The sequence below is a fragment of the Vicugna pacos genome, chromosome 22 (genome assembly GCF_048564905.1).
Source record: "Vicugna pacos chromosome 22, VicPac4, whole genome shotgun sequence".
NCBI lineage: Eukaryota > Metazoa > Chordata > Mammalia > Artiodactyla > Camelidae > Vicugna > Vicugna pacos.
The window spans coordinates 10,591,576-10,619,220 of NC_133008.1; the positions used below are offsets into that span (position 1 = coordinate 10,591,576).

General features: G+C 49.7%; 1 long non-coding RNA gene across 1 annotated transcript in view; it reads right to left on the minus strand.

Moving 5' to 3' along the window:
• Positions 1-2,095: 2,095 nt before the first annotated feature.
• LOC116285050 (uncharacterized) overlaps positions 2,096-27,645 on the minus strand; it is a 311,898-nt gene continuing 286,348 nt past the window's right edge. Inside the window, exon 7 of the long non-coding RNA XR_012063087.1 lies at positions 2,096-2,158. This is a non-coding gene — a long non-coding RNA (uncharacterized lncRNA). The remainder of the gene's footprint in view (positions 2,159-27,645) is intronic.

Here is a 27,645-nt window from a genome sequence, read left to right on the forward strand (position 1 = left end):
TTCAAATTTTACTTGCTCATTTTCCTATATATAGGAAAGCAACTGACTTTTTTTTAATCTATGCTTTTTTTCATAGAAGTATAGTCAATTTACAATGCTATGTTAAAGCAATTGGCTTTCATACATTAATCTTATGTCCTGCGATCTGCTGTACTTGCTTATTAATTCCAGGATGGATGCTCTTTCTCAGATAGGGGCCACGGATTGTATAGACCTCAGGGTCCACCAAACCTGGATTGGGTCCTGGCTGAGAAGGAAGCCCCTCCTTAACCTGGGAGACCAGTGGTTGATGCTACGTGTCCAGCCCGGAGCACACCTAGCCCTCACCCCAAGGAGGAAACTGAAGCCCAGAGTGATGGAGTGCCTCCCTCAACATCACACAGCTGGGAAGTGGGCAGAGAAAGGCCTTGAACCCAGGTTGAGTTTCCTCCTTGCTGGAAGAGCAGTGTTCAGGGCCCTGCTTTCCCGTGGGACTTGCGGGAAGGAGAGAGTCTGTTCCCTGAGGGTCCCTGCTGGTTCAAGCACTTCAGGAAGGGACCGACCCCTCAGGGAGAGCCAGGGTCCTAGTCAGGGCCGGAGCAGGAGGGCATTCTAGGATCACAAATGAAAGTTACAGAATTATGTTCAACAACTAAAAATACCATCAAGCAGCCATTTTGTGCCAGGCACGGTTGCTAGGAGACTTCACAAGCATAATTTCATTGAACCCTCACAGCAGGCCTGCGAGGCCAGTTTGATTTTGAGCAGCGTTTGGCAGATGAGAGAACCAAGGCTCAAAGAGATGGTGTGGGTGCCCGAGGACACCCTGTGGGTAAGCAGACCTGGGATTTGAGGCCAGGTGTTCTGAGAGAAGGGAAGAGACTGGAGAGTCAGGAGAGAGATGGTACCGGGCTGCTGCAGGGGTAGGCGAGGGCTGCTGTGTTAGTTTCCTAGGGCTGCTGTAAAAACGGTCGCAAACCTAGTGGCCAGAACAATGCAGATGTAATACCTTACACTTCCGGAGGTCAGAAGCCCAAGTGGGTCTCACTGGGCTGCAATCAAGGCAGTGGCTGAGCTGTGTTCCTTCCGGAAGATTTAGGGGAGAATCCAATCCCTTTCTTTTCCAGTTCGTCAAGGTCACCTGTGTCTCTTCGCTTATGGCCTCTTCCTCCATCTCCAAAGCCAGTAGCATAGCATCTTCTAACCTCTCTCTGACGCTCACTTTCTACCTCCTTCTTCCATATTTTAAGGACCCTTGTAATAACTAGGTCCACCCCAAATAATTCAGGATCACCTCCCCAGCTCAAGATCCTTAACTTCATCACATCTGTAAAATCCCTTTTGCCACATAAGGCAATGTATTCATAAGTTTAGGGGACTGGGACATGGACATCTTTAGAGGGGACACTATTCTGGCTACCACAACTTCCTTGGCCTGCTGTGGGCTCTGCCTCTGTTCTAGAGGTAGGGGTGAAGTCACTGGGCTGGAGTTGAGGGTAGGGATGGGGCTGGACTGGTGAGTGAAGGGAGGCCATGGAAACAGCTGTCCTTTAGGCTGGGCCACGGGCAGAATCAAGGGATGATCTTCGCTGAGAGCCTCTGACCAAGACTTTACGGAAGTATATGTCATCTTTCAAGTCAGGGGTGATTCCTGCTCACTGAACCATGACAGGGGCCACATGGCAGGGCCCAGCCCCTCTCAGGGGTGTCATCCAGCTCTGTGTCACTGGGTGGGACAGAGAAGATCCCAGACAGGGCAGGTGGAGTGGCCTGGTGGTTCATGTCTGGTCATGTTTGAACAGCGTGATCTTTCGACTTAGAAGTTCCATTCATAGGAGTTTTTCCTGCAACAAACTCAATCATCTGTGAAGTTACGTGTACAATCTTAACATCTGCAAGATTATTTGTAAACTGGGAACAACCTGAAGGACCATCAATAAGGGACCGTCTTGGTGGCTTAAGATTTCATACAATGGAATCCTATGCTCTTTACACACCATCATGAAAAAATTTCTCAAACAAAAAGTAAGGTACTTGATATTGCACACTACAGTGAATGCAAAAACAGGCAAAGGGAAAATATAAATACATATAGTACTTACAGGTGCACAAAACATCACTGGAGGAACGTACAGGGAACTGAGAGCACTGGCCACCTCCAGGGAGGCAAAGTGGGTCCCTAAGAGAGAGGGTGGAAGGAAGATTCCATGACTTACTCTTTCACGCTTTTAAAATCTTGATCCATACGAGTGGGTTGTGGATCAATAAATTAAAAATTAAAACGTTATTTTTTAAATCCTATGAAATCACATGCTCACAGACTTACCTGGCAGTCTGAGTTGGAAACAGCTTCAGCCATTTGACCCAAGCTGATGTCCTTTGAGCATAAGCTCCTATCCATGGCCCCCCTTTAGGGGGTGGGATCCTAAGTGCTGGTTCCCCAGTACACTTCGCTAGCTTTCCTCCAGGCCTTTGCACACAACAGTTCCCCTATCTGAAGTACCCTACATCCCCCTCCCTGTACCCCTCCCAATGACAATACCTGTGTTACTCCCCTTCCTGAGCACATAGCTGGACTACATTTCCCAGCAGCTGGACTACATTTCCCAGCAGCCATTGCAGCTAGCTGTGGCCAAGAGACGGAGTTCAGACCCATGAGTGAAGTATGTTGACATATCCAGGCTCGGCCTATTAAAACCTCCCATGCTCAGTCCTGCTCCACTTCCCCATCCACTCTCTGAAGAGAAGAGACTCCAAAGGCCTAGAGGAAGGTCCAGACAGAAGGAACCTGAGACCCTGAATGACTGTGTGGAGCAGAGTCCCACCAACCTTTAGCACACTGTGACAGGAGCAGGAAACAGACTTGTATTAGCTTAAGTCACTAAGATTTGGGGTTATTACAGTAATTGGCCTTGACTAATATTCTAAATAACTCTGATTCATTCTTCAGGCTTAAATGCTACTGTGTCTTCTGGGCTGACCTCTTGTTTACCTTACATGCCTGGAGGTGGGACCGAAAGATGGCTGGATGCAACTGCGGGGTGTGCCTGGGGCTTGGCCCGGATTCAGGCCAGAGACGGGCAGACAGACACCCAAACTGAAAATAATACACTTGGCTGTAATATCTAAGGGCCTACGGCAAAGTTCCTTGAAAAGTTTGATATTTGTAGCAAGAGGGATTTAGGGCTCCCTTGAGTCCAGTGACTGTGGCCGAATCACCAGCCCAGGTTCCTTTCCTAAGAGAGAGGCGACATCCCTTCTGGTACGGTTAGGTTATAAAGGCCACATGTGTTCTGCAAAAATGGTTTTTCTTTGAGGCTTGTCTTACGTTGGTGGCTTATAATGAATCAACCGTTAACTAATTTATTTGTTCACCTGACTTATTGAGCCCTTTCTGCAACAGGCTCTGGGCTGGGTTATAGAAACTAACGCCCAGCCACTACCCTCATGGGACTGACAGCCTCAGTGGAGAACCAGGTACCATTATAACGCAGGGTGCTGAGGGCTACAATGGGAGGACGAGCTTTCTCCATGGGGCTGCAGAACCTGAAGGAAGGGCCCTGAAATTTAGCCAAGGGGTCTGATCTGCAACCTTCAGGGAGAGTAGGAGTTACCCTGGAGAGGAGAAGGGAGGAGGGGACAGCATTTGGAAAGATGGAGAAGTGAAGAAGTGGAGAATGTTGGGTGGACTAAGTTTACCTGAGGTTAAACCTGCAAATATATCAAGGCACAATCAACCCAATAACATCCTACACTCCTCGACGTCCTGCTGTGTGCCAGGCATTGAGTTAACCTTCACAAGAACTCTAGGAAGTAGGTACTAATGTTCTCTCTATCTTATGGCTGCATTAATGCTATGGACTGAATTGTGTCCCCTCTAAATTCATATGTTGAAGCCCTAACCCCCAGTTGGACTGGACTGGGAGATAGGGCTTTGGGGAGGTAATTAAGCTTAAACGAGATCATAGGCTGGGACTCAAATCCAATAGGACTGGTGGCCTCATAAGAAGAGGAAGAGATCATAGCTCTCCACGTGTACACACCAAGGAAAAGTGATAAGAGGACATGGTGAGAAGGCGGCCACCTGCCATGTGAGCCAGCAAGAGAGCTCTCACCAGAAGCTGAACCCTGCTGGACACTGATCTTGAAATTTCCAGCCTCCAGAACTGTGAGAATATATATTTGTATTGTTTACACCAGCCAGTCTATGGTATTTGTTACAGCAGCCTGAGCTGACTAATACAATCAGCATCATTTTGATTTTCATTACCATCGTCATCATTGTTGGTTTAGTAGACATTTCTTTTTTGTTCCTTCCAATTTTATTGAGATACAATTGACACACAGCACTGAATTAAGTTAAAGGTGCACAACATAATGATTTGACTTACGTATGTCATGAAATGATCACTTTTACTGAGCTCCAGACCTCAAAGTCCACAAATAACAAATATTGACAAGGATGTGGAGAAAAGGGAACCCTTGTATGCTGTTGGTGGGAATGTAACTTGGTGCAACCACTATAGAAAACAGTATGGAGATTCCTCAAAAAACTATGAATCGAGCTACCATAAGATCCAGCAATCCCATGCTTGGTACCAGGCCAACAGGCTGTGGATCTCCTCAAGTCCGTTTCACCAGCTAGACCCTATATTGAAACCTCGGAGCCTCTCCGAGGGTCTGATTCTTGGCTGAAACCCCAGCTTCTGGGACAGGACCAGGCACAGAATACGCACACCCATGTTCAATGAATGGACAGATGAGATCGGAAGAGTACATGTTTCCTTCTGTTCCTGAACTCTAAGCCCAGCTTGGGTTTGAGTAAAGCAAAATGTAGTGAAAGAGCAAATTTCTCTCTGTGTTTTTCTTTTATTACTGCCTAATGTTCCCTTTTGTGTAATCATCCATCCATTCATTTGTTCCATGCACTCATTTATTCAATTGATTACACAATTACAAGCACCCATTCTGGGAATTACCAGGAAGAGCAAGTAGAGACTCTGTCTTCCAAGAGCTCACAGCCGAGTCAAGGAGTCAGGGCGTGGTGGAGGGCAGAAAAGATGGGAGAGACAGTTACAGATAGCTCCCATACAATGTGGCAGGATGGTATAAAAAGTATAAGCAAATTACCGTTGGGGTACCAAGGACAAAATAACTAACTGCTTGGGAAGTCAGGGAAGGCTTCACGGAGGAGGTTACACTTAAGCTGGGCTTTGGAGGATCAATAGAAGTTTGCTAAGCAAGTCATGTAGGAGATCAGTGATCTGGGTAGAGGGGCTCGCACGTGCAAAGCACAGCAATGTGAAAGGCCTATTTAGGGAGGAACAGGAGGGGACCAGGCTAAAGAAAACATTAGTAGCTGTCACTCACTGTTCAGAGTGATATTCGTCCACGTGTTTGCATCAATTTAATTTTCACAACAAGCTGCAGAAGTACCTTATGGTTGGAGAATTTGAGACTCAGAACAGTGAAATCACTTGCCAAAGGTCACACAAGCTGGTAAGAGGCAGAGCCAGGACTCAGATCAAGTCTGCCTGGCTCTGGGACCCTGGACTCCTCTGTCTCAGGCTGAGATGTTAGGATGGGGACAGTCATGGAACGCTATGGAACCCCAGCGTGTTCCCGAATCTGCAGTGGGGTGGCCTGCAGCCTGGTGGAGTTATTTTCAGTTATTTTCCAGGACCCTTTCCTTTGCACTCAATGTCAGGACTGAAGTCTTGGGCCTTCGTGTGACAGGACCCTCCTTGGCATCCTTCTCTCCATCCATCCAAGTCACACAGACCTTGTCTCAGTTAACCTTGCATTAAGGAAGGCCATGCTGAGAACCGACACGGCCTCATCTCCAAAGATGTCCCTGTGCACAGGGCTGAGTTCTCATCAACAAGAAAATGGCCCCGACAGAGGCGGGAAGCTGGGGGTGCTGGCCGGCATGTTCTCCGAAACCAGGCAGCTGTCTAATTACAGGCCGGCTCTGTAATGAGAGGCAGGCGGTCTGGATAACAAGGAGTGGCCCCGGGGCTGAGGCGGACCAGTGTCCAGGCCTGCAGGAGGCCTTCACGGGGGCCACCAGCTCAGCGTCCAGCTGGCTGCAGACCACACACATGTCGGCCCTACAGAGGATGAAGGGAAGGTGGGAAAGGGAACCATGCTGAACGCTGGCCCTGGGCCAGATGCTAAGCTGGACGTCTACCTCCACATTCTCAGGTGATCCCCCAGCCACCTAGAGAAACAGGTGTAACTGACTCCATTTTACAGAGGAGAAAATGAAGGCTCCCAGAAGCGAAACAAATTGCTCAGACACCTAAGAGTGGTGGACGGAGGATCCAAACTCCAGTCTGGGTGAATCCAAAAGCTGGTTTCCTTCCCAGGAGGAAATGAAGGAAAAGGTGAGTCTACGCTGGATCTGAGAAACTGTGAGGAACCGGGGTCAGGGGAACAACAGAGAAGCAAAAAGTGGACATGAGGTTGGCTGTCAGCCCGTTGGGGAGCCCCCTAGTGCATGTGGGACAGGAGCCCGGGGCACCTGGACGGTAAAACACCTGGTGACATCAGAAGGCTGAGTGGTTTGGTTATAAACTGGGGAGTCGTATTTCTCTTTTTTATTGAGGTCTAGTAGGTTTGCAATGTCGTGTTAACTTCTGGTGTGCAGCATACTGACTCATTTATACACATATATATTCCTTTTCATGTTCTTTTTCATTATAGGCCATTACAAGTTATTGAATATAGTTCCCTGTGCCCTACAGTAGGACCTTGTTTATCTATTTATATATAGTAGTTTGTATCTGCAAATCCCAAACCCCCAATTTATCCTTCCTCACGCTTTTCTTTCTTTGATTTCTTCCCTTGCTTCTCTTTGGAGGCATAAACCCCTAGGAAAGCAAACTTCCCCATAACCCCCTGAACCGGGCTGAGCTCCCTCTGACCATCCTCAGAAAGCTTCTCCGGCATGTGCCATCCTCCTTGGAAGGTCCAGGTGGCTCTTTAGGAAGAGACCCATGCTTTCCCCTGGGGCCTTGGGGCCTGTTCAGCAGAGATCTCAGTCGTCAGTGGCTTGGTTACATCTGCGTAGGCCGAGCAGCTATGACTAACCTCCAGAGCAAATGCGGCCCCCGTGGTGCACAAAAGCGGCCCCCACAGCCCCTCTCGGCAGCATCACCTGCTCCTGATTCAGCACAGGGCCTGCCGGGGGGAGGGGGGCTGCGGGTGCAGCTGCTCTCCTGGGCTCAGATCGCCGCAGGAACACCAAGCTCTGGCTGGAGTCTGGGTCTCCCAGCCTGGCAGGACTCGTCACAGCACTCTCTGGGTGAGTTCTGGGGCTCAGGAGAGAGCTAGAGAGCTTCTCGCTTGTAAAACGCCCATGCACAGCCAGGAAGCATCTCCCTGTGTCCAAGATGCTCCCCTGCCTATTCCAGTGACCTGGCAGCGTGAGCAAAGGTTGGAGCACAAGAGACCGAGTTTCACATCCTGGCTTTGCAACTTCTTAGCTGAGTGACCGTTGGCATTTGATGTCATCTCTGGGAGCCGCAGCATCCTCAGGTGTAAACTGGGGGTGATAACCGTTACCCATCACATTTGTACACAATAGTGCTGTGAAGTCGTGTAAGACCTCAGGCTTCGGGAGAAGAGGTCTTGATGCAAATCCTCGCTCAGCTGCCCGCCAGAAGTGCCATCTTGGGTGCCTTGTTTGCCCTCGCTAAGCCTCAGTTTCCTCATCTGCAAAATGGGGATAATGAGAGCCTCTAATCCACAGGCTTGTGGTAAAGACCAAACATGACCCAAAGTGTTCCCTCCACCATTATCAGCTCTTCTCTGGGCACTTACTCAGGGCTCACCCCGAGGTGCAAACGCCCTAAAGATGCCTGGGCTACTTGCCTTTTCCTCTTTTTTGGGGAACACCATCCATTCAGACACACAAGAATTTTCTTTCATCATCCAGGAATCAGAAAAGATGCTGTCATGTTAACTGCAAAACAGCTCTCTTTCCACAAAGGGAAATTTCCATGACAGGAGCTAAGGAAACACACCAACAGGGCAGGGCCCTCTGTCTGCATCATGAAGGCTGGTGTAAGAGCCAAACTCACTCATGTCTATACGTATAGATGTCACACAGTAGGTCTGCACACCTCGGGGTGGCTGGCGAGGGTGATGCATGTTTCCACTTCCACTCAAGGACTGTGTTTCTTTCACTGTACCAACAGATTGGCTGTATGTAGGACAGCCCTCCACCGCCCCAAAAAGCAGGTGGTGAGGTTAAAGGTTTGGAAGATGTTGCCATTAAAAGAGACTGGAAGGGCCTTGTGTGTTTTGATCTCAGAGGCTTAGATCGTATCTTGTCAGCCCTGTGGCCACTTTCGCCTTGTGCGAAGGCAGAAGCAGCTGGCATCGCCATGGCAACCAGGCAGCATCAACTTTCCAATTCACCCCTGAATTTTCTATAACAAAGGCAGAGCCAGTGAAAACATGTTTGGGAAGTGAGAGCCACGAACAGAAAATCACACCAGGGAGCTGCAGGGAGCTGAAAAGGAGGGGCGGTCATGTTTCCAACATTTTCGGTTAACCAAAAACGCAGCGAAAAGACATGAGATCAACCCCCATTCAGGCCGACAGAAAGAAACGTTCCTAAGACTTCCTGAGATCCCAAGCACAGGGACTGCTTTTTCCAGTAAGATCACAGGCACTCACTGTTGTCTGCCAAGCTCCGGGTTAGATGCTGGAGTGAGAAGAAGGCGATGAGAGAAGAGAATGGGACCAGGTGATCGGTGGGATGGAAGTACCTGGAACCCAGATTGGAGAGGACTTCACGAAAGAGAGGTCCTCGGAAGATTTTTGAGATCCAGATTCTCAGAAGATTCATCAGGACACAAGTTGAGGATGGGGGTGGGCCAGGGATGGGGTAGGCCAGGCTGGGCTGGTGGGGAGCAGAGAAATTCGGGCTGACTCTCACAGCACAGCTCTGGAGGGCCAGGCACAATTAGCCACAGGTGGTGGGGAGGGCAGGCGACGGAAGCCAGGTCAGTGAGCTGAACAACTAGTTCTGGGCCTTGGGGATGCCAACGGGAGCCTCCCTGGGTTGGTGGCCGCCTGGAGCACAATGATGAATTCTTACTATGACCCTGCTTAATTATATTTAGTTGTTGGGCAACTACAGGCAAACAGGCCAGACACCTGAGGAACAGGAACCTTAAAGACAAGAGGTCCTACGGGAAGCTGAGAGTAGGTGAGCTCCCCCAGGAGAAGAGCCTGCGATGGACCCCGGGGGGAACACCTTGGGAAACGAAGAGACAGGAGCCAGCCAGAGGGAGGAAAGAGGCCTGGCGGCAACTCCACACACATCCCACCAGTAGCGCGGGCTCATTCCTGAGAAGCCTGACCCCTCTGCTCAGGAGTGGCGAGTGCAGCTCCCTCACACCCGCCTTGTGCCCTTGGGTGTGACTTCTCTGAGCCAAGCTTCCTTATCTGTAAGTTGTGGGTAGGATCTGCCACCCCACGGAATTACCGTAAAGATCAGATGGGGCTATAATTGCTAAACGTGAGGCACATAATAGATGTTTAATAAACTGCTTGGACTGCCTGTTGGCAGCTGCCTGGTGTTGGAGCACACGCCCCTGCCTGCCCTGAGTGTGGGGAGGAGCACGCTGGTCTTTTCCTCCTCTAAGAGCAGCCATTGCTGGGCTCTACCTGTGAGCCAAGAGCTTTTCTAATTGCTTTACACTCACTCCTCAAACAGCCCTGGGGGTGGCACTGGGATTGATACCTCTATTTCACAGATGAAGAAACTGAGGCTCAGGGACGTATACAAAGGCACACAGCTCTGAAGTGTTGGAGCTGAGCTGCTGGACTGGGAACCTGTTCAGCTCTGCTCGGCCACCCCATGATGTTTGGCACCAGACCCTGAGCTCCCTGAGGGCAGGCAGGGCCCTCACTGACAATCTAACCTGAGGGGAGCGACAGATGCTCTATAGAGAATTCAAACAGCGCACCTGGAGACAGCGGGACTCCACCCTGCCTCTGGGTCCTCAGCCCATCTTCTCATAGCACCGAGGCTCCAGGGTTGAGCAGTCACTCTGGAACAACAAGCAAAGTGATCTGACAGACAAGAGGCAGAGTTCGCTGCGGCCAGATCGCCAGATGGACCCAGAGCCAGATGCTGGGCTGTGAATGCTGAACCCATCACTTACTAACTCTGGGGGCTTTGGGCAAGTTACTTCACCTCTCTTGGCTCAGAGACCTCAAATATAAGGCAGATCACGAAAATATCAACCACACACAGTTGGTTATTTACAGGTAAAGCCTGGTACATAGGGAGTGCGCAATCAATGTCACTCATCTTCAGATGAGGTGCTGAGGCCTAGAAATGAAAGACAACAGCTACCACTTATTAGGCATCAGAGATGTTCCAGGCCCTTTCTCTGCATTATATTCACAGACTCTCACCACCCGCCTGGGAGGCAGGGATCATTATTCCCCGTGACTGACAGATGAAGAAGTTAAGGGACGGAGAGGGCAAGGAAGGACTCCAGGTCACAGAGCTGAATGGCAAAGGCAAGACTTCCCTTTGTCTCTGACTCGAAACTCCACACCCTCTCCTGCCCTCAGTGCATCCTGGAATGTTGAAGGGGAGCACAGACCTGTTCCTCAGATGGGAGAGAACACAAACCAGGGCAGAGGAGTGTGATGACTCTCATTCAAAATTCTAATTCAAACAGATACATGCACCCCAAGGTTCATAGCAGCACTATTTACAATAGCTAAGACACAGAAGCAACCTAAATGTCCACCAACAGATGACTGGATAAAGACAATGTGGTCTATTTATACAATGGAATACTACTCAGCCATTAAAAAGAATGTTTTATACATGCATTGACAGGTCCTGAAGCCAAACTGCAAAGCTATCCCATAGGCATGGGGTCTTATCCTATTCCCAAAGTATTTCAAGTCCTTGGAAGCTAATTTCAACTTCAGTATGAGTTTAATAGTGTCCATAGGAGCCCCTGGACACTGAAACACGTTTGGGGCCCAATCAGATAAACCTCTGAAGAAAATTCAAGCATTTGGACAGCAGATCAGGTGTAATCAATAACCATGATCCTACCCACCGGGCACCACTCTCATTTCCTGAGAAGAACTCTGCCCTTACTCCAACCACCAGACCTCTCTCTGAAGAGGCCATGTTTTCTATGACCCTGCTCCCCAACCTCTGTTGACTGGTCCAAACTGAGCCAATCGTGATACCCTCCTACCTCAGGCAGTTTTGATTGGCCCCATCCAGACCAATCAGAGACATTGTCTAGGACTTTTTGAATGGGAACTGAGGGAAGAGGATAGTCCCTCTCTGGTGACACGATGTGCAAAATGTTCCATTCAAGAATCAAGAGGTCGCAGATTCTCAGATATTTGACAGCTGAGACAACCTACTGCTTTGTGTCCCTGAGGACTCGTGAGGCTGGTGGCAGGAGAGTGGGGTAGAGGGGTGGGGGGTGGTCTTCTGTGGCTGCACTGTTCCGCACTACAGCCTGCTTCTCCCGGGGATTTCTCCATGGAAATGCTGCCCTCACGGGGGCCAGGCTCACTTTGGCCCCACAATGCCCTCCAAAGGTCTTACTCCTCATCCTTTCTCTGGCCTGAGCCTTGCCCAGCTGGGCCTGGAATGGCGAACCCCAGAATTCCTGGCCGAGCGCGGAGCCCTTCTGCTGTCATCCGAAATTCACCCAGAGAGACCTCCCACCCACATCTGCTCCCTCCCCTCCAGGGGGCCGGGTGTGCACACGCACGGGGCACACAGCTGCGCTAGGCGCACATGCACCAGGCACACACGCAGACGCACGCCCACTCACCCTCTCACAGCACGCTCCCATTAATAGATGCAGATTCACACTTCATGGAGTACTTTGTGCCCTTGAATCCCACCCTCTCGTTTCCACGCATGCGCACACACACTCGGCCGCATCCGCACGCGGGCGCAGGAGCATCCGCAAATGCCCATGACATCCAACACCCACACCCACACACACACACTCACAACACATCCCCACAATCCTCTTCTTTGGGACAAAGCAGACTTGCCCTGGGAAGCCCTTGTACCCCAGTGTGTGCAAAGAGAGCAGGAGGAAGTTAGCAAGCGGATGGCGGGCTGGGGCAGGGGAGCAACACGTGGCAGGAACGGAAATGGGCTTTAGTCCCAGGATTTCAATAAAAAGTTGGTTTTATTAATATATTGTTTCATCATCATGCTGTGCTCACTTAACCTGATCGAGGGCAAGTTCACTGCCCTTGCCTGGACTGGGGTTGCCCATCTGCAAGATGAAGTTAAAGGAAGTATTCTGTCATCTACCCTGTCCCCCTGTACCCCTGTCCCCCTGCCCCCATGCCACTGGACGGAGAGTGTGTGATTTCATAGGTAACTCTTGGCAGGTGTGAGAAACTTGTCGCCTCTCAAAGCATTTCCAAATCCCCACCTGACTGGATTCGCACAACCTAGATGGGAACCTGGGGGCTCAGGATAGGCTAAGTCCCGTCCCCAGTTAGTGGTGGGGCCAACAGGGAGCACCTGGGTGTCCCCAGGGTTCTGGGTTGCCAGAGTGGCACAGACGCCTTCCCATCTCCTGTCCAGGGGTGGGGGGGGATTCGCTCCCCCAGAGAAGTCACAACCCCTGGAACCTCCAGCTTCTCCCTTCTTTCTTTCACTCAACTACTAGTGAGCGAATATTCAGTACCTACGACAAGCTAGGAGCTGCGCCGGCCGCGAGGGTAGAGGCCATCGCTGCCCCCGGCCAGCCTGCATTCCAGAAGAGGAGCAGTGAACCCTGCGTGTGCGTGGTGGGACTGAAGGTGGAAGTTCAGGGACCCCTAGGGGCACATGGGCGTGGGCCCTCAGGGTCCAGGAAGATTTCCCTGAAGAGGACTGATGCCTTCCTGGACTGGATTTGAAGGAATAAATGAAATGGCAGCGGAAGAGTGGGGGGTTCCTGTGCTGAGCCCCAAAGGTCAGGGAGCCAAGCCACTGGGAGAACTCACCCCCTCTCCCCTACCCCCCGCCACCAGTCGGCTCTGGGGACACAACCCTGCACAGCTAGTGCCTCCGAGGCCACCGACTCTCCTCAGAACGTCCTCCTTTCAGTGTCACCCAAAGGCTGGCTGCTGCAGGGCTCTGGGGACCCGCCAGCTTTCCCTCTGCTTGGCCTGCCTCCCCTCGTCTCCAGGGAAGCAGGACTCATCCTAGGCCTGATTTATTAGCCTCGTCCTGGAAGCATCCCGGATGCTGTCACTGGTTTCATTTACTGACCTGCCTGAGGGCTGGGGAAGGAAATTCATTAGGCCGGGGGAGCTGGCGGCCGGGCCCATCTGTCTGGGCATCTGTGCCCCCATCCTCCCTCCCTCCCTTCTCTCCCCTCCCCTCCCCCTCTTCTGTTCTCTCCACCTGCAAAGGGAGGAGAGTTCTGTGCCTGCCACCTCGCTCAGGGTCACCAAGGCAATGACAGCACAGGCAGACCTGGCCCCGGAGGGGAGGCAGAGCTCCTTAGGCATTGCAATCCCAGGCTCCAGGGCGTGCCGCCCCGTCCGGGGAGACAGAGCCTCGTCCATCTGGGGCCCCGGAAACCTCTCTCCCGGTGCAGGTATACACCAGACCTGCCTTCTTTGTTTGTTGGTTTTTATTTTGTTTTGTTTTGTAAAAGGTGTCTTTCTGAGCAAGTCGTATGGAAATCAGATCTTCTGATGCTGTTATGTTTAAAGCTAAAGGCAAGAGGGGACTTCCAGGGCACTCTCATCCCAAAGCGGGGCAAGCAAGAGGATCTGAAAGGAGTACAGGGATCAGGGCCCTTTACTTTAATATGTATTAAATTCATTTTAAAAATATATCCATTTATAAGTAGCATATCTAATCTTTGATTACTTAAGATATAATTGCTTTGAGTAAAGCTTTTAAATATTTTTAAAAGCAGATCAATTTTTAAAATGCTAAATAAAGAACAGTTACAGGAGATGTACAGATTTGGCAAAAACATTATAGAGTTTAGGACACATCACTTTAAATGAACTAGGCAGTGAATGCATCGCCAAAGTTCAACTTTTCTTGAGGTGAGGCCCACCTTGACGAGGCCCGCCCATCCCGCCGAGGGGAAGTGCAACCCCGCGTCACCTGGTCCGCCAGCACCTGCTCTCCTCGGCCCCCAGAAGGGAAAGCACTCAAACCAGAGGTTGCCCGTGTGCCGTGGCCCTGGGGCTTTAAGCAAACATGGCCTCGGGTCTCAGGAAGTGTTTAGCCTCAGTGACTGGCTGGCAGTCACTGTCCCTGACATCTCGTACCATGGCAGCCAGTGGGGTGCAGGGAAGGGGACCCGCTCCCCTCCACACGGTTACCTCTTCTGGCCTGAGGAGACGTAAGGTGCTGAGACCCTTGGAGGCTGCAAGGAACAAATGAAGAGCAGCGTTTGCAGCTTCATTTGTGTTGGTGGTAGCCTGAAGTCTCTCTCTCTCTCACAAAACACACACACATACACAGCAATCACTGTGCACACTCACCACCATCTACACACTCTCTCCCTGCCTCTCTTTCCCTCTCTCTCAACACACACACACACACACACACACAGAGCAATCACTGTCACCGCCATCTACACGCACACAGAGACACAGCCTACATCGTCACAGGCACCCATTTACATGCAGACAGACTGTCTCCTCAAACACAGAAATGTTGCTATGGATACACCCCCCCCCACAAACATCTGCGTACATAAAAAAACATCAACACACCTTCATGTGTGCACATACACGTGCACAGACTCATTTCACACACACATAGATACAACAACCATGCCCACAGGCACCTGCCTATATACACACGCACACGAGGACACAGCACTAGCACAGAGAGAAGCAAGCCCACAGACATGTCTGCCTGGATATTCAAACACATGCAAATAGAGAAAGGCAGGTGTCACATACACAAAGAAGGACACCTCTGCACAAAGACACACAACACACTCTCACACATGTACAGCCATAGATCTGCCATGATGCATACAAACCAGTACACATGTAGGTGAACTCACACACACACACACACACACACACACACACATATGAAAAGGATGTGAATATATACTCCCAGCTGTAGTACAGAACAGCCACCTTTGGCTTGGGAACGTCACATCAGATGTAACAGGATCTGTTGCCCACGTGTCCCCTCTCTGCCAGCTTCTTAGCTCATAGAGGATGCCCCAGAGCAGGGCCTGAGCTAGGGGTCTAGGTACCAGGAGGAAGGTATCCCTGGCCCTCTGTCAGCCTCCCCTGCCACCGAGGTACATGGGAGGGGCCAAGATCACACCAGACCCTCACCCCACACAAGCCTTTGGTACCTGATTTGTATTAGACACTCCATCTAGGGCTAGAGCATGAAGCCAGATGACCCACTGACACTCAATCACAAGGACAGGAGAGAAAAGGGGGACCAGAGACCATCTGGGGTAGTGGAGTCAAGCAGACCAGAGTTCAAATGCTTCCCCTGCCTCTCCAAAGCTGTGGGCCTTGAGCAGATCACTTCACCTCTCTGAGCCTCAGTCTCTTCATCTATAAAGTGGGTGTGGTGATAATCCTAGCTCAAAGAATGGCATGAGGACTAAATCAGATGGTAGAAAGGCCAGACAAAGCACCCAGCACAGTTCCCAGCACATGGTAAGCTGACCGTGCACCAGGGTTTCTCAGCCTTGGTGTTGCTGACATTTTGGGCCAGATAATTCTTGCTGTGCACGTGTGGTTGGGGGATGCCCAGTAGTACAGGATGTGCAGCAGCACCCCTGGCCTCCACCCACTAGGTGCCAACAGCACCCTCTTCCAAGTTGTGACAACAAAACATGTCTCCAGACACTGCCACATGTCCCCTGGGGGCAAACCCCTCCCCTGTTGAGGGTCACTGCTATAAATGTCAATTGCTCTTATTATTTCTGTTGCTATGGTTGTCATCATCATCATTAGGATGACGTTAGCTCTAAGACAGAACAGAAAGGGGACCCAGCGCAGAATGAGAACATGCCCTTATTCCAACAGTCACTTTCCTCCTCTCTCTCCTCCTCCCCTCCTCTTTCTCTGCATTTGCTCCCAAAGCCACCTCACCTGACCAGACCTGGCCTAGCTGAGAAGCTGAGGGGAACATGGTCAAGGCACCTGCAGGGGAGCGGGGAGTGGGGTTGGAATTGGTTCCCCCAAATAAGCAGGCTGGCCAGGAGCAACCACACACCTGGAAAGCAGGCTTCCAGGGACGAAGTTCAGGATGCACCCAACTTCTGGGTGACTTTGGGTGGGGTGGGAGTGGGGAGCCAGGACCAGGGAAGCCAAGAGCGAGGAAAGCCACCTGGAAAAACAAAGGGGCAGGACAAATGGCTTCTTGGAAAGGAACTTTGTTATAGTGATTAAAATACAAAATATTCATAGATTTTGACTAAATAATTCTTTACGAGAATCTATCCAACATACCACCAGTTTATAAGATTTGTGAGTTGTGTCTTTATCGCAGCACTGTTTGTAGTGGCAAAGATCTGGAAACAGCAGTTGTATGTCCATCAACTGAGGGCCAGTTGAGTAAATCACTGGTCAACCACCCAATGGAATATTAATGCAGTTTTAAAAAGAAATGAGCTATTTAGCCAATAATCTGGATTGCTGTCTAGGATACAGTTAAATGAGAAAAACAAGATATAGCATAATGCCAATAATGGGATCCCACTTTTTGGTAAAAAGCACCTAAAAAGCCCTATTTGTGTATGTGTTTGAGCATGAAGACCACTAACACCAGTTGCTGGGCAAGAAAGGAGGAATGAAATGAACGTGGAGAGGTTACTTTTTGTATAGATGTGTATATATCGATGCATGTGATCACTGGGCGTTCTCACTCGTAGTAATGAGAGAACCCTACTTTGTACAATTCCGCCAAAAAATTTAGTAAGGGATGTTGTTCAAGGAAAAGAACTCAGGACTGAACTAATCTCCGAATCTGCGGCTTTAGTGTATGGCGGGCAATACATTCATTCATTCATTCACTCATTGATTCACTCAACAGATACTTCCTGAGAGAGCACTGCTGTAGGCACAGCCCAGTGGCAGGAAACAAGATGCACCCGTGCCTCTCGGAGCTCACGCCCTGGGGGAGAAGCAGACAACAGAGGAACACCTGTGTATAAAGCGTTGTGAGGTCATGTTTGCATGAAAAATAGAGCTGGGCAGGGACAGAGAGTGATGGGTGGTGGCCTGTCCTCTAGATGGGGTGGTCAGACAAGGTCCCTGGGCACACACCTGAAGGGACTGAGGGAGCAAGAAGCCAGGGAGAGACTCGAGCAAGAGTGTTCCTACAGAGGGTTCTGAAGGGTAAACCCCTGGCGACACGTTTGTCATGTTCACGCACAGGAGATGGTGCTTTGCACACACAGGAAGGATGCTGAACTTGAATGCAGATGAGGAGGACACCTTTGGAAGGTTTTGGGAAAAGGAACACAATGGTCTTATTTCCCCCTGGCCAGGTTGGCTAAAGAGTCTCAAGTTTCTTCTAGAAAAGCAGGCTGCATCGTTTCTGGACTTCGTCAAGACTTCCATCAGCCCAGGCCCTGGTAGTCCTGGTGGGCTCAGGCAAGAACTGAAGGCACACAACACCCCAGTCGTTCTTATGAACTAAAGCCCTGGATGCAGACCAGTGGGCACTCTCATCTTTCGCTGGGGGGAGAAGCCTCGCAGAATGATCCCTTTGGAAACAGTCCAGCTTTACCCAGTTCAGCTGAACACACACATACCTGGGGAGCCACAGCTGGAGTCCCGGCTGTGTACCCTCCAGACACTCATGCACTCGCGTGCCTGGAGCGCACACTCATGGCAACACTACTAACGATTGCAGAAATCAGAACAGCCCAAACGTCCAGAGAGTAGAATGCGTGAGGAAACAAGGCGATACTCCTCCCACAGAACACAGCCCAGCAGTGAGGACGGATGACCCGCTGCACACCCGGGCCTGGGGGAGCCTAATGCGAGTGAAATCAGCAAGTCACAGAACGCGTCCAGTCCGATTTCATTTACACAAAGTCCCCAAGCAGCCAAAACTGCTTTCACATTGCATAGGAATCCGTAAGTAGGTCATCAAATTATAAAGAAAAACAAGGGAAGGATTAACACATCATTCAAAATAAGGTGGCATAGACATTGTAATTTTTTTTTAAGTGAAAATAGTTGATACTTCATTGTGTAACTCACTTAAAAAGAAGCCAAAATTAGACGGGAGGATATAGCTCAGGGATAGAGTGCATGCTGAGCGCTGGGTTCAATCCTCAATGCCTCCATTAAAAAAAAAAAAGTAAATAAATAAACCTAATTACCTTCCCCCACCAAAAGAAGCCAAAATTTATTAATATCTCCGACTTATTTTGTTGTTAAAGTAGAAGATGCTGATCAGATTATCAAGATACGAAATTAACCCCTCCTCCCTTTTCCGTGAGGTTGTAGGTTTCCAGCAAAAGAGCGCCGCACAGAGGCTGTGTTGTTTCAGCCTTGAAATAAGCTACATAATTATGCCCATTTCAGAGGGAAGCAGAGTGAGGCTCAAAGAGGTACGGCCACCTACCCAAGGTGACCTGGGATTCAAATCCAGGTCAGTGTGACTCCAAAGCCAGAAAGGACTCAAAGCATGGGAAGAACCGAAAATAGGCCAGGGTGGCTGGTGTACGGTGTGTGAGGGCCCGAGGCTGCAGGGGTTTGTAGGTCGCGGAGAGAAACGTGGGTTTTATTAATGGTGCCCTGGGGAGCCACTGATGGGTTTTAAGGGCAGAACAGTGACAAGGCCAGATCTGCATTTTATAAAAATTCCTCCAGCCGCTGTGTCAAGAATAGATTGGGAAGGAGCCAGAGAGATGGTGGAGACAATCCCTGCCACGGCGTCGAGTGCAGACAGAGGGGAGCTAGCACATTCTTGAGACTTTTCAGGGAGAGTCACCCAACTTGACGATGGATTGAACTGGGGGCTTGAGGAGAAAGGAGAGGTCAAGGGTCATCCAGGTTTCTGACTTCAACAACTGAGTAGAAAGTAGTGACCTTTGAAATAATTGAAGAAAAAGCAATTGGAGGAAGGGGAAGCCCTTTAATTAAATAGGCCTTCTGGTTTCTGTCCTGGTCCCCACGCTGGAGCAAAGGGACAAGCATGAGCTGCAGTAAGAGTCGCCCCTGCCCCCCAGCAGAGGCTATGCCCCCAGCCTGCCCATGCACCCCGACTCCCTTTCTCTGCTGCTCAGTCCTTTTCCAGGGGCTTCCTCTGCCTTTCATGCAAACTGATGCCTCTGTGGGCCCAGGCCTGTCTGAAGCCCTGGGGGAGTCCAGGCTCGGCTGCCAAGCTGCGACCCCCCCCACCGCCGTGTATTTGGTGTTGTTTGCTCCTCTTGCCTTGGGGGAAGTCCTCTGGTTCTCTGCCTTTTGCAAGGTTGGAGAGAGTCCTCAAAAATCTGGCCTAGGAGCTACCAAAAACTGCTCTCAGGGTCTCCTAGAAGTTCGGGAGGAGCATGAAAAGCAACTGAACATATTTCTTCTTCCCCTAAGTGTGCCTCTGAATTATTTAATAATTTGCTTTTCCTGGAGATGGTAGAACAGAGTGCTTTAGCCAGTGGCCTTTGGAGTCACACAGTTTTAGGATGCAGCCAGCTCTTGCTGCAGCCATAGCTGTGTTATCTTGGGTGTGGGAGCCCAGGGCCTGGCACATAGTAGGGCCTTTTACTTAATGGAAGATGGTAGTAATTTAAGGAAGGTGAGAATGGACGAGAGAACTATGGCTGGAAGAGCCCTTAGAGATCTTCGTGCCATTATAGAGGTGGGGTAAACTGAGGCCCGGAGAGATTGAAGGGTCTGCTCTAGAAATTCCATTAGATGTAGAAGTGGGGAGTAAATTCCACCCCTTGACCCCCAGTCCAGTTTTCCCTGAAGACCTCCTCTGGGAGAGCTGGGGACACTGGCGGAGGCAGCAGAAATTACACAACACGTGCTTCCAGTTGACCGTGAGGCTGGTCTAGAGCAGAGGCACACGGGTGCCATGGGCTGGGTGGGTTTGCCTGTTTGCACAGGGTAGGCAGCACGATGATCTGAAAAATATCTGAACACGTTGCTACAATTTACAAATCAGGAGGTTTCAGATAAAAATCCAAATTACTGAATTTTGGGGAAAAAATCAGAAGATGTGATCACCCTGGACCTGTATTCATTCATGGCAATACCTGGCTGGACCTGGTGCTGCTCCCTTTGGCTGGCTCTGCGCTCTCTACTTTGCCACAGTCTCCACCCCTCTCTATTGTCTCCTGGATACTACAGGCCGGTGTTGCCTACAGTCGACCATCATGCTTGACCTACTGCATTTTGAACATGCGGCCCACTTCCCTCATTTGTCTGGCCTACCCTGTCACGTAGTCATGCATTTATGATTCTGGCCCCAGAGCATCTCCTTAAAAAAATATTTTTAGGAGACAGAGCTATGTACACATTCTAACCCATCTGTACCATATTACCTTCTGTTGTGTAATCCTGAGTCATTTCTCCCAAACTCGTGGCAAATGAAATCTTCCTCCTCACGTCTGTTTGGAAATGGAAAATCCTGCCTGCAGTCTCGTGGGACCCTTTCTCTAGATTCCTCACTTTTCCTCTTAGTTTGGATTTTACCAAGGGTTACGGTCCTCACTTTTCCACATTTTTTTCCTTCCCCACCTCCTAGCCCCCTTGCCTGCCCGTGAAGGGCCGCTCCTCCTCTACTCCGTGCAGAAGCCCAGCTCTGCGCTCTGCCCCCTGCAGCTCGGAGGGGCTTGCTCTTCCTTTCTGCATCGGGGGAACAGACAGCATCGCCAAGTGCACTATTTACCTGGGAGGTGGGGCAGGGCTGAGGTCAGATTTCTTGAATTTCTTGGAGCAGGAGAAACAACCATCACCTCCCTCCCCCCACGGGCTGCTCTGGACAGTGGGGTGAGAAATCTTTACCTGCCTCGTCTCCACTTTCGGAGATGAATGAATGAAATGTCCTGCCTGTTCAGAGCCTCTGTTCAGGCCTGCAACACTTTCAAACGTGCTGTAGCCTCCCAGCCAGCCTCCCTACCTCCACCTCTTCCCCTCCTGCCCCTTTTTCACCCTGCCTCAAGCATGACCAGGTCTCTCCACTGCTTAACTGCCATCCAGAGCTCCCCATCACCTCCAGAACAAAGCCTAAGGCCTTAGCCACCCGGGTGGGGCCACCAAACTTCCCAGCCTCATCTCTCGCCTTCCCCGTGAGCCGTGGGCACTCGGGCCAGAAAGCCGCAAGCTCTCACCTGGTCCTCTGTTTTGCCAGTGCTTCTTCCCCTACCAGCACAATCTCCCGTCCAGCCTTTAGGAATCCGCTTAAATACTCCTCCTTCCTGACTCTTTGCCCCACCAAAGTGGTTGGATTGTCTTACTCCTGCTCCGTGCTCATGCCTCTGAGCTGTGGCCTGCATGGTTAGACTGTGTTTATAGATGTCTCCCAGATTCTGAGGCTCTCAGACAAGGACCCTCTGGTTTGTGTCCTCAGAACCTGGCATGGGGCCTGGCAGGAGGAATGGCTAATAAAGACTGAGGAGTTGAAAAACGCAGCACTGAATTTCAGCCAAGGCGTAGTAAGGTGTTTGCAGTTGGAAGAAGCTGTCCTTGGGTCCTTTGAAAATGTGTCTCCTGCTTCATACAAACAAAATCTCTCTCCTTCAAGGAGATGACCATGGGCCCTCCACCCTTGCGAGCCACAAGGTCCTTCCTCTTCTTCATTCCTCTCACAGGAGTAAGTCCTTTGGTTAAACACACTAGACCACAAGGTGCCCTGAGTTAACAACTGACCGTTTTGTGGGTCTAGATCTTATGACTCCAAATGGACAGTAAGTTCCTCAAGGGCAGATCTGTGATACTTATCTGTCTATCTATCCGTTCATCTATCCATCTATTCATCTGACCATCCATCCATCCATCCATCCATCCTTCCATCCATCTATCCATCTGACCATCCATCCATCCAATGCATCCATCCAAACAACCATCCATCTGACCACTTGTCTATCCATCTATTCATCCAACTATCCATCTGTCCATGCAGCCATCCATCCATCCATACATCCACCCAGCCGATCAAGCATCTATCCTGTACCACACACTCCAGTGGGTACTGGGGAAAACATGGAAAGCAAAATCAGATGAGCTCTCTGCCCTCATTGCTGCTAACAGTGTAGTCTGGTAAAGGAGACATGCAAACAGATACTGCCAAATAAATGTAAAATATCAACTGTGACAAGTACTTTCGAAGGAGAAATCAGCGTGCTGTGAAGTTCTGTAACAGGGTGCCTGGTCCTGGTGCGGGGGGCAGGAAAAGCTCTGGGTGGCAGCAGCAGTGAGAACACAGGAGAGCGTAGTACAGAAGAGCAGGTGCTGTGGAGCTGGGAGGCCATGTCCAGGAGCCCTCTCTTTGTGTACGAGTAACACAAGACAGGGGCCTGTGTGCAGGCAGCATTGCGCCACCGAGCTGGCGTTCTCAATGCTTCTTTGTTCATTCATTTAGACGAACGTGCCCAATAATATATATGCATTTTTCCTGTGATGTCACTTTCTCTTACATAATGTAAAGTGTATATTTATACACCGTGGACGTCTATATATAAACACACAGACACACGCACATATGCACAAGCACACGTGCACAGAGCTTCTCCCTCCTCCCAGATGCTCAGTCTACAAAAGGTAGTCCACTGAAATGCAGTCAGCATCGTTGTCATCTTCAGAGTTATGTAACAATCACACCTTATACTTCTACAAAATAGTATATATTTGATACTCATACCAAAGCCAGACTCACGGACGTAGAAAACAAAGTATGGTTACCAAAGGGGAAAGGGCAGGGAGGGATAAATTAGGGGCTGGGGACTAACAGACACACATTACTATATATAAAACAGATAAACAACAAGGACCTACTGTAGAGCATAGGGAGCTATATTCGGTTTCTTGTAATAACATAATGGAAGAGAATCTGAAAAGAAAAAAATATATATGTATGTATATGTATAACTGAATCACTTTGCTGTACACCTGAAACTAACACTGTAAATCAATTACACTTGAATAAATTTTTTTTTAACATTATACGTTTGATGTTTACGTAACTCCTTAGGGAGTACTGCTTTACCAGGAAAATCATACGCATCATCTCTACTCCTCACAACAGCTCCACTGGCTAGGTTTTGTTTCCCCATTTCACAGATGTGGGGACTGAGGCTCAGAGACATGAAGTTACTTGCCTAGTGTCACAGAGACAGAAGTGTAGGGAGGCAGCCCTGGAGTCCAGGTTCGCATGATGCCACCTCTCTGCTGCCTCCTTTCTAGAATTTCCAGACCCAGAGGAACCTGAGAGAGTGGTCAGAGAGCTGGCTGAGTTCGGAGCTGCCTGTGGCTGCTGAAGAGTTTATTTAAAGAAAGAGCCATGCAGGGAATGGGGAACATGACCATGGCTGCAAAGACCAGCTGGGCCCTGGGGGGCTCAATGGAGCCACCCAGCCATCAACAGCCCCTGCACAATAGATCCGCTGACCCTGTGGTCAGAGGTGAGCCCCAGAGGTCACTGGCCCCTGGCCGAGGAGCAGGAGCACAGACCTATGGGGACCACACAGGGAGGGGAGCGAGGCTCTGAGCTCAGACGGACAACCTCAAGGCCCACTGGGAATCTGTCTCAGGTCTTTGGGATCAGACTTAGATTCGTATGCACCCAGCTTGGGTTATGTGCCTGCTGTTTGCTTGGTACTTTCACACGCGTCTTTTCACCAATCCTCAGTCACCCTTCAAGAACAGTACTATTCATATCCCCATTTAGAGAGAAGGAGAGGCCTAGAGAGGTTAAGTGTCCGACCCAAGCTCACACAGCTACTTCGTAGAATTCTACTCAGTACAGCGTAGCATCCATCCATTCATACGGTAAATGTTTCTGACCTGTCTGAATGGCCCAGGCTCTGTTCTAAGCACTTGGAATTCACAGATAAACAAAACGGACACAGTCCCCTCCGCATGGAGCTGACGTTCAAGGCCACAGTGCCAGAATCAGTGCAGTTATAACCAAAACTAAGCCCCAGTTCTTGCCTTCAGGGTGATACAGTCTAGTGGAGGAGACGCATAGACAGCAAATTTAAAAGCACCAGGGAAAGTTCTGGGTCCTTTGATTAACAAAGGGCTGTGAGAACAAAGGGTGGGCATCAGGAAGGCTTCCTGGAGGTGGTGTTTCCTGAAATGAGCCCTGCAGGATTAGTCAGGGTCAGTAAAGTCATTCCAGGTAGAATTCACAGCAAAGAATGGAAAGGGAAAAAAGATCCGAAACATGATCTCTTTTGGCTGCTGCACCCTGAGGCCTTGAAGAAGCTGCCCAGACTTGACTTGTTCTCCCAAGTACAGCTTGAGCAAAGACCCAGAGGCAGGAAGCAGGCCTTCTGTTCAAGGAACTCTGCTTCTGGCTACAAAGGTCAGGGATCAACATGGCTAAAGAGGAGAATGGGCTCAGATGGCCTCAGGCTTTCAGTTTCAAGCAGGAAAGTGGCCCAATGACAAGTGGTTTAGAAGATCCCTCTGGGGTTGAGTAGAGGCTGAAGTGGAGGGGGGGAGGGGAGGCGGGGAGGGAGCTGCAGGGGCATCCAGGCAACGACAGCGACAGCGGGACTGGGAGGGGGGCTACTCCAAGCCCAGTGCTCTGAATATTGTTTCATAATTTGTTTTTTTAGAGGCAAATTTATCCCTGCATATTAAAATACAGAAAGAAGAAAAAGAGAGCGAGAGAAAGAAAGGAAGAAAGAAAGAAAGAAGAGAGAGAGAGAGAGAGAAGGAAGGGAGGGAGGGAGGGAGGAAGGAAGGGAGGAAAGAAAGAAAGAGAGAAAGGAAGGAAGGAAGGAAGGTAGGAAGGAAGGAAGGAAGGGCGAAATGAATGAATCAGGGAGGGAGGGAGGAGAAAGGAAGGAAGGAAGAAAGAAAACAGAAGGTGGGGAGAAACATATCCAACAGCAAAGTCAAGCTGACCACGCCCTGCGTTTCACTTTGGTCTCTTCTCCTTGTTTTGCCTTCTGTGTTTATCAAATGCAAATGTGTCTCTAAACAACATAGTGCAGATTTTCTTGTTTTCAAGCTTGATTAAAAACGCATCTTAGATCCTCTGCCGCTTGCATTTTAAGTTCAGTATCCTGTGTCTCCTACTGATCCATGTTGATGCACGTGGGTGTAGTTTTTATTTTTAACTGAAGTATAGTTGATGTGCACTAATATTATATGTTACAGGGGTACAATTTAGTGATTCACAATTTTTAAAGGTTATACTACATTTATAATTATTATAAAACATTGGCACAGGGAGGGTATCTCTGTGGTAGAATGCATGCTTAACATGCACAAGGTCCTGGGTTCAATCCCCAGTGTCTCCATTAAAAAAAAATTTTTTTTTGAACAATGGCTATATTCTCCACATTGTATAATATATCCTTGTGGCTTATTTTATACCTAGTAGTTTGTGCCTCCCACTCTCTCATCCCTATATTGCCCCCCGCTCCCGCCCCTGCGGACCACTAGTTTATTCTCTGTATCTGCGAGTCTGCTTCTTTTTTGTTATATTCACTAGTTTGTTGTATTTTTTAGATTCCACATATAAGTAATATCATACAGTATTTGTCTTTCTCTGTCTTTTTTCCCTTAGCGTAATACCCTCCAAGTCCACCCATGTTGCTATAAATGGCATTATTTCATTCTTTTTTATGGCTGAGTAGTATTCTATGTATATATATACCACAGCCCGTCTATTCATTCACCTGTCGATGGACACTTACGCTGCTTCCATACCAAGGCTACTATAAATTGTGCTGCTACGAACATTGGGATGCATGTATCTTTTCGAATTATTTTTTTTTCCTTCGGATGTATACCCAGGAGTGGAATTGCTGGGTCCTGTAGTAGTTCCATTTGTAGGAGTTTGAGAAGCCTCCATCCTGTCGTCCACAGTGGCTGCACCAATTTACATTCCCATCAGCAATGTGCAAGGGTTCCCTTTTCTCCACATCCCTGCCAACATTTGTTATTTGTGTTCCTTTCGATGATAGCCACTGTGACCGATGTGAGGTGATACCTCATTGCGGCTTTGATTTGCATCTCCCTGGTGATTGGCGATGCCGAGCATCTTATCATGTGCCTGTCGGCTATCTGCATTTCCTCTTTGGAAAAAATGTCTATGGAGTTGTTCTGCCCATTTCTTAATCAGATTGTTTTTGGGTTTGTTTGTTTTTTTTTTTTTGATGCTGAGTGGTATGAGCTGTTTATATATAATGAATATTAACCCTAATCAGTCATATCTTTTGCGAATATTTTTTCCTAGTATGCAGCTGTGGTTTATTCGCTCTCACACGTATCTGGTATCTTCCACTGTGATATATAACCCAGCTCATCTACCCATTCTCCTGTCGGCAGGCCTTGGGCGGCATCCAGGAGTTCGCCACCTCAAACAGTACTGGGACCGCCATTCGTGTGCACCACTCGGGGGCACCTGTGCATGAGCCTCTCAGGGAAACCTCGGGGTGGAACTGCTAGGCTGGAGGACCAGGCAGCCCCCACACGGGCTTTGGTGCCAGCACCCTGGGAGCCCGGGCCCAGGCCAGCCCCCCGGTCATCTCCCAGGACTCAGTGGGCACCCCAGACGCCCCTCATCTGCCAGCAAGACCAGCAGCCCTCCAGCTGGCTACTAATTAGGTCACGAGAGAGCATCACTCTCGCACTCTGAGTTTGCTCCATTTCCTTCAGCACTTGAGCCTGGGGAGGCTCTGTTCACAAGCCACTGGGCCCCAGGGAGGTGGCAATAATAGCAGCTGTCAAGCTGATGCACGCCAGGCACTGTTCAGATCCCCTTACGTGTATATTAACTCAGTCTGGAGAATAGCACGAGGCCCGTAAGGCTTTATTCCCATTTTACAGATCAGAAACCAAAGCACAGAAAGTAGAGGCTCTTTCCCAGAGGAACACGTGCTAATAAGTGATGAGATAAGGCTTCAAACCCTGGCAGCCTGGCCCTGACTCTCCCTACCACTCTGCTAGCCTATCTCCCAAAAGATGGAGAGACCCAACCTTGCCCATTTGTGAATCCATCAGCATTCTTTGACTCGGAAAAAAAAAAAAAGGAAGAGAAAGAAAAAAAGAAACAGAATTCAAATGAATGAACATAAGCAAAAAGGGAGACTTAGTGGTTGACAAAAATAAATCCAGAAAAGACAGGTAGGAAGCAGACACCAGGGCCCACTGGGGGCAGGGAGGCAAACACGCGCAGAAACCTCTCCATCCCCGCCTTGACATCTCTGAATGCGCTGCCTCTGTGAGGGGGCAGGAACGCGGCTGCCTACAGCTTTCCCTTTGCTTCTAACACATCCACCCACTCCTGCTAAAAAACGAAAGCTAAACAAATAGATAAACCAAACAGGGAAGGATGCTCATTAGCTCCACCTGGGCCTCCGTCCTTTCCTGGAGCGACACAGTAATCCGGGGAGGCTGGGTGCTGGCGTTGGTGCAGGGAGGATCACGGGGTGCAGCCCACAACCACAGGAAGGGGCCCGAGTGCAGGCGGGGCAACTGGGCCACAACGCTGGCGTCACGGAC